Below are 13,540 nucleotides of genomic sequence, written 5' to 3' on the forward strand. Positions count from 1 at the left end.
GAGCTACACAGGCCCATCCAGCCTTACTTAAAGAAGTTAATTAGGATTAAGGCAGCTCGCTTACTCTTTTTGAAGAAACAAATGCTTTAGGGCATTTGTTTATTCAAAACTACATGGTAATCATTTACAATATCATTTCCACTCTATATTCTTTTATCATGGACTACAGTGAAGCGATTACAATCTGTAATAAATATAGTCCGACTTTTTTTTTGTTACTACTTCGTGTTTTTAATAACTATTCTGTGTGCTGAAGAGAAATCTGGGAAGTGCTTACTGCTTTTTTCTCCGAATTTTTTGAAAACATTTCTATGTCTAGTATTTATTTCCTATGGTGCTGTATAGATTTTCAACAAGATCCTTAATTGTTTCCTTTTGCTTTGTAGACAACAGACATACCTTTAAAATGCTGTTGTGTTAAATGTATAAAAAGTATCAGCACGGGTCTAATGGACTGCAGTAAAATATAGACAGTCTGCATCTCGAAAACCTTCATTCTGAGAAACAATATCAATCAAAATACAAGAAATCAGTAGTGATATTATTGTTATATTATATTCAAAATTTCATATTTATATATTTTTTTTTTTTTTCTGTTCCTAGTTTATGATGTTAACTTCTCCAAGGAAATATATATAACTCGCTATGACCATAAAACCGTCAAATTTTTCCGAAATATATTTTGGCGGTTTTATGGCGAATTGTTATTAACTTGGTGGCGAATTTCGTTTCTCTTCGCCAAATCGGTGGAATATATCAATCCAAATTTTATTTGAAAACTATCTTCTGTATGCATAGTATGTTCGTAGAAGAGACGCCATCTTACTGAGTTTGTTGTGGTTGGGTGTTTGTAATATATTTATTCCTGATACAAGACTTGGATTTTGTAAAATCCGCGGGGAAAAGAAAAAAAAAATCTTTTCTGTAAGTTACAAGTGTGTATATTGTTAATAGTTCTCTTTATATTAGACACATGTCTGGCAAGAAGATGCCGTTTATTCCTTTCCTTTATGTTTTTATTCAGACTAAATATCTCAATAAAAACTCATTAAAATAAAAACTAATAAAAATATGTATGGAGTGATTACATTTATCTGATGCTCATTAGCGCTGAGATAATTATTAATCTGACTTACTTTTAAATCGAATGCTTTCTACTTGAATCAGGATCAGGTACTTGAAATGAAGTGAAACGCTGTCGAAAGTCATATATTCACCTATTTTATTGTTATTTAAAGGAATTGGCTTTTCGAGATTACCGAAGGCATCAATATGCATCATTTTTTTTCATGTTGAATTGTGTAATACGTAGGATAATAAACCACGGGATAATATTATAGTCGGCCGACTGGCATTTCGTTTTAACGCCATGAATTGCGACTTTTTTCCTTTCTTCTCTGCCAGTGAAGGAGTTTTATTTTTTCAAAGAAACAGCTTTAAGCAATCCAGTTTAACCTTTTTTGTACATAAATTTTATCATTCGAACACAGAAATAACTCATTTTACTAAATCTCGATTTCTCTTTTAGCATGTGTCCCTACTGCCTGTCTCTGCAATACCTCGATACGGCTTATACTTTCTCATTCGCGAATGTGTGTAATAGTCACCCTACATCTGTTCTTTGACGTACCGGTTATAATCAGATAAGTCTGAAAGATCTCGATTATATCTTCTCTATTTTGGTACTCATCTTGTACTCAATACACTCACTCCTGGAACTCACCTTTACCGTATATCCCTGTGAACTATGTTGTGGGCCTCCTGTGATGACTCGTTGGACTCCATGGAGAGATATCCATTAACAGTAATAATATTTATATTCGCAAACTGTTTATAATTCTGTTAAACATTTTTCAACATACTTTGGTCAACCAACCCAAAACTAGAAATCAGATGCTTATGAATAGTCAGTTTTAATATCTAACCTGCAATCTTCGTGAAACATTCCAAGCAGGTAGTTCCCGACTTCTTTTTACAATCAAAAAGAGAGAATCTGGTTAAGTTTTGTCTTCTGTTTGGCTACATGCCCCAAACCACCTCAACAAAATGACCCCAAACATCACAGCAGAAATGGATAACAGCTGCATATAATTGAGATGCTTTGCTTACATTTAACTATAATGGTTTTCTTTTTCTCAGCAACCCAAAATCCAATCACATATTTATAACCCTCACTTAATGCACAAAATCAATTATTACAATCCACATTTTCAGTTATTTGAATATTACCTGGACCTGTTGGTTAATTGTGATGCCACTTGTAATTTGTAAGAAAAGGACCTCAGATTGTAAGGTACATAGCAGCATAAATAAAAAAGGAAGTATTCTATTTTCCCACTACCTGAATGTAATGTTAATATAAGGAATGTGTGTGTGTGTATAGTATACTCTTTTCATGCACATTCATTTTTCTATCTCAAATGATATTTCATAAATGTAATCCTGAAGTGTTAAATTGATAATTGTCTTATGAATTATGCCACTTTAATTAACAGTGTTTAACATGTGTTTGGGATGAGGTTTACATTAGTGACATTTTGCAATCATGTGTTACTTGCTACCATTTGCTTTTTTTGAAATAAAAATTGATATAATAATAAAAGTATCAGTTATCTAAATGTTTTCTGAAACTGTTATGAAACTTTTGTTTGCATTTTCTTTCCAGCAAGGTGTATTTGTTCATGTACAATTTGAACTGTTTACTGTTTTATTTTGCTGTAACACTTTTTAGTTTGTTTTGGACTGGACTTTCCTTATTCCAGTTTCATTCTTTCAACCATGCCTGGGGAAAAGGTATAAATATTTAAGTTATAAATCAAGCCAACAAACTGTTAAATAAAATAAGCTCTATCATCATACCTTCACGAATATACCTTCATAGCAAAAACTGGAAGATGTGTAAATCTATGGTTTTTATGATAGCAAAATATCAAACATGAGAATTTGTTTATTATGCATGTTGATTGGCTGGCAATGTGTGGATGAGTAATAATAGGCATAATTAATTTAAGTTATATATTTACTTTCAAGGTTCAGGTTCTGTGCATAAAAAGCTGTACATTTCTGTCAGAAACATGCTTTTCATGCCAATCCTGATTTAAGAATGGGATAAACTATTAGGCCAAGTTCTTGGGACTCATCTTTAACAGTAAACATTCTTTAAGCACATTCATCTTTTTTGGGAAAAGTCCAAAGAAAAAAAAAGCATTGAACATCCTTCACACTATCCTCTGCAGAGTGGGGTGCTAATCAATGTTTCTTGCTCCGCATTTATTGTGCACTTATATATTCAAAGCTTGATTATGGTTCCCATGTTTACGGTTCTGCAAGGGAGAGCAAACTCTAGTGGTTGGACCCAATCCATTATCAGGATATCTGGATGGCTATGAGGATTTCTGCACATCACCCATTGAAAGTGTATATTAAATAAAATGAACCTCCTTCTGTCACTTAGACAAAAACAATCTCTTAATTATTCCCTAAAAATAGTCCCTTCCAGATCTTGCTACATGGACTAGTCTCTTTTTTCTACATTGGTAGGTCCAATATCGCACGTGTCAGACTGCCATTCATCCTTTTGGTCCATTAGGCCATTGTGTGCATTAGATAGGGTTCACATAATAATGACAAAGCATGAACATTGTTAGCATTACCTGCACCAAACAAAATAGCATTCTTCCATGACAGGCATTCATCCCATCTTGCAACTTCTCATTTTGTCAACTACAGAAGTCCCATATGCCATCATCTGTCTACCTTCAGCTGTTTAATGTACACAGCAGTCCACGTTGATTTCTTGCCAAACTATACTGATGTTGAAAGTTTTTATCACTTGATTGTACTATAAATTAAAAGATGCCAAGAAATTATATTCTTGGTTTAATCCTTTATCCAAGTGTAACAAAACAGTTTGTGTGTGAAGTATCTTCACGACAGGGCTACTTGTTTATAGAGGCTCACTTCACATCTTGGTTATTCTATAATAAAGATGTGAAGTGAAAAATCTTGAAACATCTCCTGAGGATGCTTAAAGGATCAAGGCTGGATAGCTGGAGGAGACCTCTACACATGGCCTTTTGGCTAATGTGGATAACTGACTAGGACTTCTGATCTGATGTCCAATTTTCATCTTTTTGTAATGTACCCTGTTGGGTGTCCACCTGAATACTGAATAAACGAGTATGCGCTGGCAATTTGGTCGGTTTATTTAAACCGACCAAATTGTATTGTTGACTTCAACCATAACTCAAATGATTGTACAACATGAAGTATCATGCCAGCTGGATTGTCTCCCAGTTGAACAAAGTCCTGTTGTTTTTTTTCGATGAACCAGGGTAAAAAGTGAAAAGTTAGCTACTGGAACACATCCCAACTCAACATTGGCAGTGATCATGATTGACACCATCAACATAAGAAACATCAGTGGAAAAGAAATGGAACTAGCAGAAGAATTGGATAAGTACCAGATTGACATAGGTGTTACTGAAACAAAAAAACAAGTGAGATCTTTCTAAGCAACAAATACAAGATGTTATATTCAGGCAATAACAATCAGGGAAAAGGAGCAGCTATAATATGAAACATTAATATAAAGATAATCTTCTGTGACCAAATTGAATAACTGTTGTAATAAATTTGGTATGAAAATCAGCATTAAAGATACACAGAGGCAATGAAAACAGGCAGAAACATTAAAAAAAAACAACTGCATCTTGAATGGAGAACCTATAGAGCAAGTGAAACATTTCAGCTATTTAGGCACAATATTTAGTGAAGATGGCAAATTAAATTTGGAAATAGACAGCAGAATTAGCAAAGCTGGTATGGCAGGAATGTTAACTGAATAAATTTATATGGAATAAGAAAGAGATTAGTCAAAGCACTAAACTAGCTATGTACAAGACTGTTCAAGCCAATTTTAACTTATGGTTTTGATAGCTGGGTTAGAAATAAGTCCTTATCAGATATGAGAGTCCTGAGAAAGAGTAGGGAGACTGAATAGGTGGCATCAATGGCTGTATCATATTAAAAGTGAGGATATTAGGAAAGAACTTGACATTGTTAGCATTGATGTTTTAGCAGAGCTAATCTCAGGAGGTATGGCCACTAAAACAATTGGAGAGGAAAGATTAGCTAAACAAGTAATTCTTTGCCAGGATGGCAGGAAAAAGACCCAGAGGAGGACCAAGATGCATGTGGATTGATACAGTAAAAAGTGACTTAGAAGACAGAAATATGAGATTGATAATATTGGAATGTTCACAGATAACAGGTTAATCTGGAGGAAAATTGTTGATAGGAATTTAGCAGTAATGTAACTTTTCATGTAGTGCTACCATAAGATCCTGTACCCCCCCCCCCCCAAGGGTTATGTCAGGAATCTGATGATGACATCTATGTTCTGATCCAGGGTACTTTTCTTTAGTGTTACACTGTGATCCGCATTCATTTCAGACAAATTATGAAGACTGCAACAGTATTTGAAAGCATTACTTTATTCCCGACATTTTGACCTTCATATTAAATTATTATTATCTGGATGTACACATATATAGAGACAAGCTATATTACATTTCAAACAAGATGCCAAAGAGATAATGACCTATTTATTATATTCTATTTATAACATTAGAGAACAAATTTATATAGTTTTTTACAGCAAAGTGCTTTCCTAATAATATCTTAATACTGGCTATGCAGAGAGGTTGAAGAAATGTGGATTGTGGAGTTTGCAATCCACATTGGATAGGAGGAAGAGTTAGTGAGAGGATTTTATCAGATTAATCCAGAGGGGATTATAAAACGAGTAGATGGTGAGAGGGGAAGAACCAGAGGTCATTCTTGGAAGTTGTGTAAAAGTGTGGTTGAGGAGAGGTGTGAGGAGCATATTTTTTACATGGAGAATTGTCAGTGAATTGAATGCATTACCAGAATGTGTTATTAATTCAAGGAGTGTTAAGGATTTTAAGATTCTATATGATATGTTGTCAGTTAAATGAACCTCCCATGATGATTCTGCCAACTCCACAGAGGGTGTAATAATAATAAAAATTTAATGAGAGTTGTTATATCTTGGATTACTTACAATTCTATTTATAATTAACTCTTGGATGAAAAGGTTAGAATATGTGGGTAGAATATGTGCCTTCCATATTGTTGAGAATTTTAGACCATCATGATTGTTAAGATTAGGGTGGTTGATAAGAATTTCTGTGTATATACAGAAATACAACCTTTATGCCACCTTTAAACCTCCTGCAAAATTAAAGAACTTATTAAACTCATCCAAGGATCCACTTCCTCTGCTGGCTCACCCTGTAGTGTACCGTATTCATTGCACCTGTAATTTGTCCTATACAGGTGAAACAAGATGCAAAATTCCTATCCGGGAAAAAAGAAACGTAAACGGCACAAATCTAGTCTTTCTGATCATGCTGAATACTCTACATAGATTTTACTGGAAAGTACCTGTTGTTTACATCACACCAAAACATATGAACATAAATTTAAGGAGGCCTGTGAAATTCTTATCAGCCACCCTAATCTTAACAATAATGATAGTCTAAAAATTCCAAGAATATGGAAGACACATATTCTACACATGTAACCTTTTCATCCAAGAGTTAATTATAAATAGGACTAGTTAATCTAGGATCTTAACTAATATAGCAACTCATGTTAAATTAGGACACCACTTTTGCTGTAATAAAACTATATGAATTTGTTCTCTGATGTTATAAATAGAATATAGCTTTGATGTATTTTTCCCCCACTAGAGGTCAGGCCAGTAGAATAACAGTTGATCAAATCATTGTTTCTTTGGCTTACTGCTTGAAATGTAATATAGCTTGTCTGTATATATATATGTTTATACTCCAGATGATGACTTTAATGTGAAGGTAGAAACATCGAGAAATTAAAGTAATTATTTCTAACAGTTGTAGTTGCCATAATTTGTCTGAAATGAAATCTGATCCAGAGTAATTTAATAATAAGGTACCTCTAATTAACGTTACCTCTGGTAACGAAGCCTTGATATAACGAAGTCCACAATTTCAAGCCCCATTTTATGAGAAAAAAAATTTAAGGTCAGTGCTAGGCAATCATTTAATTAGCGAATGACGGCGACTCATCATGTACTCCCAAGCTGTGGGTGTGTCTGTTTTAACAGTTTTGCATGTCATCAGCGTAACTTAGTCATTGCTTACACTTCGTAGTGTGTGTGTATGTGTCAATGTGGTACATTGCAGTAAATAACTTCCCTGATTCAACCGATGGATCAAGGAGCAATAGCAACATTTAAAGCTTATTACATTAAGCAATTTAATTGAACTAGAAGATAAAGAGCAAATGTCAATTAAAACTTTTTGGAAAAACTACATCATTAAAAATGCAATTGAAAACATTAATAGCTCTTGGAAAGAAGTCACTCAGAAATACTTCAATGGAGTTTTGCACAAATTATTTGCCAGAAGTTGTACTAGAAGAAGAAAATAACATTCAAGAGATTAGAAATGAAGTTATTCAGATGACTCAATTAATAGGTTTCAACAATGTCAATGAAGAGGATGTAAGAAATTTATTAAATCCAGAAGATGATGGTTTTTCAGTAGAAGATTTAGAAAAACTTGTTAATGACGAAGCCAAAGAAAACGAAGACAAAATTAAAGAAGTTCCTACTGAAAAGGTGTTAGCAACCGAAGATTTAAAAAGGTGCTTGAAGGACATTAAAAACCTTTAAAATTTTTTCAGTGAAAATGATCCTGATTTAGGAAGAAGTGTTATTGTTAAGCAATCAGTGTTAAATGCAATAAATCTGTATAGGCAATTGTTAAATGAAAGAGAGAAAAAGCATAAACAATCAACTCTAGATTCGTATTTTAAAATGTTGTGATTTTATCTTTGTTGGGTATGTAATATTGACTTTTTATTTAATAAAGTTTTTCTTTTTTCAAAAAAAAAGTCTTTCATTTTCTTTACCTACAAAGTATCTCCATTATGGCCATAGTATTTTTACCTCTGAGAACTAGGTCGGATTCCCACTGATGAGACTTCAATAAAGGTCAAAACTGATCTGGGTAGTGGCCCTTTTCATAATGTATAGCATTATATACACCCAAAAGGATCTGTGCTTTGCATTATGCGATACTAAGGTAATTGTAGTCATTAGCTCTACAGGGTGTCCAAAATTCATGCAAGATTTAAATTTAGCACCATTTGTGCAGTAAAGTGTTGCCAATGAGAAAAAAAAAGACAGCGTGACAGCTGACAGTTCAGGGTTATTAAAAATGGAGCGCTACATGAGAGAACAACGCATTTTCATTGTTGAACAATATTTTAAAAATAACGAAAGATTTGCATCTTTATGCTTACAAAGTTCAATTGACTCAAGAACTGAAGCCTACTGACCACACACAGCGAAGAGTTCGTTGAATGGATTATGGAACAACAACAACAAGTGGATGCTTATTTTTCGAACAAAATCGTCTTCAGCGATGAGGCTCATTTTCATCTTGATGGCTTCGTTAATCGACAAAATTGTTGCATTTGGGGTTCAGAAAATCCATGAGTGATTGTTGAGAAACAAATGCATCCACAATGTGTCACTGTTTGATGCGGATTTTGGGCTGGAGGCATCATCGGTCCATTCTTTTTCGAAAATGCAGCTGGTAAGACAATAACAGTTAATGGTGCTCACTATCGCAACATGATAATCCAGTTTTTTGTGCCTAAATTGCAAGATATGGATGTGGACGACGTGGTTTCAACAAGACTGTGCCACATGCCATACAGCCCGAGAAACAATTCAATTCGTGTAATTTCCCATTTTGGTGATCAGAATTGGCCTCCCAGATCATGTGACTCAACGGCGTTGAACGTTTTTCTTTGGGGTTTTTTTGAAGTCTAAGGTTTATGTCAACAAGCCCACGACCACCCACGCCTTGAAGGAGGAAATTGAGCACTGTATCAACGAAATTCAGCCACGTTTATGCAAAACGGTTATGAAAAATTTTGACAAAAGAGTGCATATGTGCCAGCAAAGCCGTGGAGGCCATTTACCAGATATGCTATTCCATGCATAACCCTATACTGTATACTTTATGAATCAATAAGAAATTACAATTTTTAATTAAAAATCTGTGTTTTCTATCAAAATTACTTCCTTCTTGCATGAATTTTGGGACACCCTGTATATACAAGTAGTCCAGTTAAGCCATTCAGCTCACACTTGTGCACATAAAAAGAAACTCCTCCCAAAAGTGTGTAATTTATGCGGACTGAGTTCGTTCAAGCTAACTCTGCTCTAGTGTTTAATCTGTATCCAGTGCTTGGTGAGGTGTTATGACTTGTTTACAAAATGAAGACTTAATTTTGATGTTTGGTTGTGTTGGATTACCAGCCACATTGGGATTAAGAAAAATGGCATTGCAGATATAGCTGCTAGATCAGTTGATACTTTTTTGATGTACTGTTTGACAGTACCACGTACTTGACTACAGTTTATAAAGTCAAAGTTAATTGCCCAGTGGCATTATTCTTGGCAGGAAGCACTGACAAACAAATTGCATGAGATTAAGCCTGAAATTAAGCACTGCAGGCTAGTCAACATAGGAACAGAAGGGTGGAAGCTGTTCTCGCTAGGCTCTGTATAGGCCAGTCATCCGACATATTCCTATTTACTGAAGGCTGATGACCCACCTATGTGATCAGAATGCAACAACTGTCTCACCATTAGTCGTATTCTCGTAGAGTACCAGCACTTCACATGAGAGAGGAATGAAATTTTCCTTATCTGGCTGAGCCCCAATACACTTATGCAGCTGTTATCAGACTCGAACAAATTGGATGACGTTTTTAAATTTTTACAAATAATTAATTTATTCAAACACATTTGATTACAAATTGGTTTATATATACATACCAAATCTTGTACATTTTATTTACTCATTTATCTTGTAACTATTTATACCTTGTATAGAACTATTATTAATACCTTGTATACATATTATCTTTATATGCAGGTACTTCACACTTTATGCACATAGATTTTATCTTATTCACTAATTTATCTCTATATAAGTAATTCATTAATATCCAGTGTACTGCTGTAACCTGCGTTCCTGGTGCAATATGATCTTTGCTGTCTTTGCACCATAAAATCGCAAATCAATCAATTATATTTGATCAAATTTTTTGCAGAAAGATATCTTCAGTGATATTACAATTTAAACCTGAATAGTGATGTTACTGGAGAGTGGGGAAATAACAGTTATCAAGGTATTAAAAAAAGAAGAGAATCATTACTAAAAGTATGAAAGATTTTTGATGAAAGAAATTGGGTTGATGCAATAAGACCCTGGAACTTTCTATAATTAAACATTAAGGGTCAAAGCTACATAACTGAAAGGAGACCTCCACATAGCTTTTAAAGGACTGTGGAGAACCGACCTGGGCTTCTGACCTAATGTCCAGTCATCACCTTCTCATGGTGCACACTGTTAGTTATCTACTTGGATACTGAACGAACGAAGATGCGCTGGCAATTTGGGTTTTAGCCGACCAAATTGTATTCTTATTGGTTTAAACCACAATATTAAATGATGGTACAACATGATAGAATTTCATGCGAGCTGGGGAGTCGCCCGGTTAAACAAGGACTCGTTTTCTCCAGGGAGCCAGGGCGAACAGTAAAAAAGTCAGCTACTGGAACAAATCCTAAAACCAACCCAACTTAATATCACCAGAATTGAAGATCGGTATTATCAACATAAGAAGCCTGAATGGCAAAGAAATGGAGCCAGCTGAGGAATTAGATAAGTACCAGATTGACATAATAGGGGTGACTGAAACAAAAAAAGACCAAAATGGTGAGCTCTTTCTGAGCAATAAATACAAAATGTTATATTCAGGCAATGACAATCAAGGAAAAGGAGTAGCCATAGTATTCAACACTAAATACGAGGCTAATCTTCTTGAATAGCAGGCAATTTCAAGTAGAGTGATGTGAGCAAATATCAGAATAGGGAACTGGACAATGAGACTTATTTGTGCCTATGGTCCCACAGAAGGTTCTCCTAAGGTAGAAATGGAGGAATTTTTTGAGGCTTTAGAAAAAACAATTGACACAATGAAAAATGAAAAGTTGGTCCTTATTGGAGATCTAAATAGCAGAGTAGGAAATGATTGCCAGACATACAAAAATATTTTAGGAAAATTTGGAGAAAAGTGCAAAGCTAATAATAATGGCAAATACCTGTTGGATTTCTGCTCAGGACATGGACTGGTTATTATTAACACCATGTTCCAACATAAAAATGTGCACAAATTCACATGGAGAGGAGAGGCAAGGAATAAGAATAGTCTCATTGACTATATTATTGTTGATAGTGATATTTTCTCTGGTGCAGGACATCAGTGTACAGAGGATTTGAAATTGGAAGTGATCACCATTTAGGCTTGAGCAGGATAAAATTGAATTTCATATTGAAAAGAATAACATGTAAGAAAGTTTTAAAACGAATAAAAGTTGAGCAGCTCTCAGATGTGAACTGTAGACTAAAATATACAAAGATGTTGAAAGTTTATTTTCCACTTGGTTAGAGTATAATAAATTTAGTTTAATCCTTTATCCAAGTGTGAGCAAACAAAGTTTGCACCTGAAAGTAAATTCAGGACTGGGTTAAGGTGATACAACACCAGGGCAACTCGTTGCAAAGGTGGAGCAAGCTACCAACACTCCTATCTTAGTATCTCCTATAATGCAAAACGCATCTCCTTGCGGATATGTCTAATGTTATGCATTAAGGGACGGGCCACTACCCAGACCGGTTTCGACCTTTACTGAGGTCTCTTCAGAGGGAGCCAGGCCCAAGTCGAGATATCAGGCAGAAGCATTAGCAGGTCATCTCCACCTATAGGAATTGCCAATTGGTGTGCCACCCTTTTTTTTAATAAATTACTCTGGATTTAGAGAAAGATGTTGAAAGTTTATTTTCCACTTGGTTAGAGTATAATAAATTTAGTTTAATCCTTTATCCAAGTGTGAGCAAACAAAGTTTGCGCCTGAAAGTATCTTCAGGACTGGGTTAAGGTGATACAACACCAGGGCAACTCGTTGCAAAGGTGGAGCAAGCTACCAACACTCCTATCTTAGTATCTCCTATAATGCAAAAGCAAAGAGCTAACTTTGTTTGCTCACACTTGGATAAAGGATTAAACTAAATTTATTATACTCTAACCAAGTGGAAAATAAACTTTCAACATCTTTCTCTAAATCCAGAGTAATTTATTAAAAAAAAGGGTGGCACACCAATTGGCAATTCCTATAGGTGGAGATGACCTGCTAATGCTTCTGCCTGATATCTCGACTTGGGCCTGGCTCCCACTGAAGAGACCTCAGTAAAGGTCGAAACCGGTCTGGGTAGTGGCCCGTCCCTTAATGCATAACATTAGACATATCTGCAAGGAGATGCGTTTTGCATTATAGGAGATACTAAGATAGGAGTGTTGGTAGCTTGCTCCACCTTTGCAATGAGTTGCCCTGGTGTTGTATCACCTTAACCCAGTCCTGAAGATACTTTCAGGCGCAAACTTTGTTTGCTCACACTTGGATAAAGGATTAAACTAAATTTATTATAAAATATACAAACATTATTCAAGAAAAAATGAAAGAGTTTGAGAACAGGAATCAAACCTTGGAGATTCAGTGGCAAACTCTGAAGAAAGCATTGATTGATTCTGCCAGAGAGGCATGTGGTGAGGTTGTCTGCAAGGATAGAAAAATCAGAACTCCATGGTAGACACAGGAAGTTAAAGAGGCAGTGAAGGAAATGAAGAAAGCATATCAAACTTTCCTGGCAAATAACTCAGCTAGTGCTCTTAGAGAATACAGAGACAAATGTAAGAAAGCTAAACAGTGTGTAAAACTAACTAAACAAAAGTCATGGGAAGACTTTGGTAAGAACATAGAAAATAAATATCATGAAGGTGGCAAGATATTCTGGAGGTTGTTGAAGTAGTTCAGAAATGGAGGAAAGAGTGCTGTAAAAGGAATTAGAGATGACAAAGGTGATATGAAAACTGGACAAAAAGATATCCTTGAAGTATGAAGTAATTACTTTAAAAACTTGCTAAATGAAACTAGCAGTGATGACAGCACAGTAATAAAAAACACTGACCAGGCATGCAATCAGGAATACATATCCATGCTTGAAGTAGAAAAAGCCATGAAAAGTCTGAAATGTGGAAAGGCAGCTGGAGTAGATGATATCAGACCAGAAATCGCAAGTATGGAGGTATAAAAATTTTACAGTGACTACACTGCAGCTCAGAGAGCCTGGACAGAAGGACGAATTCCAGATGATTGGAGTAGAGCTCTCATAGTACCCATATATATAAAAAGGGAAATAAAACTGATTGTGAGAAGTACAGAGGTATTTCTCTGCTGAGTGTTCCTGGTAAGATTTATTCTGGTATACTTGAGAAACGGTTGAGAAGAATTGTGGAAGAAAAACTTGCTGAAGAACAAGCTGGATTCAAG

The 13,540-nt window shown here is 35.1% G+C and overlaps 1 protein-coding gene across 6 annotated transcripts in view; it reads left to right on the forward strand.

The window, feature by feature from the left end:
• The first annotated feature begins 773 nt into the window (after positions 1-773).
• LOC150097752 (RNA-binding protein 4-like) overlaps positions 774-13,540 on the forward strand; it is a 294,888-nt gene continuing 282,121 nt past the window's right edge. For all 6 annotated transcript variants that reach the window (XR_016549641.1, XR_016549642.1, XM_090406763.1 and 3 more), the window contains exon 1: positions 774-924. The gene's annotated coding sequence lies outside the window, so the exon portion shown is untranslated. The remainder of the gene's footprint in view (positions 925-13,540) is intronic.

Source organism: Typopeltis vanoorti, chromosome 17 (assembly GCF_054136105.1).
Source record: "Typopeltis vanoorti isolate ZY-2024b chromosome 17, IOZ_Tvanoo_1.0, whole genome shotgun sequence".
Classification (NCBI taxonomy): Eukaryota; Metazoa; Arthropoda; class Arachnida; order Uropygi; family Thelyphonidae; genus Typopeltis; species Typopeltis vanoorti.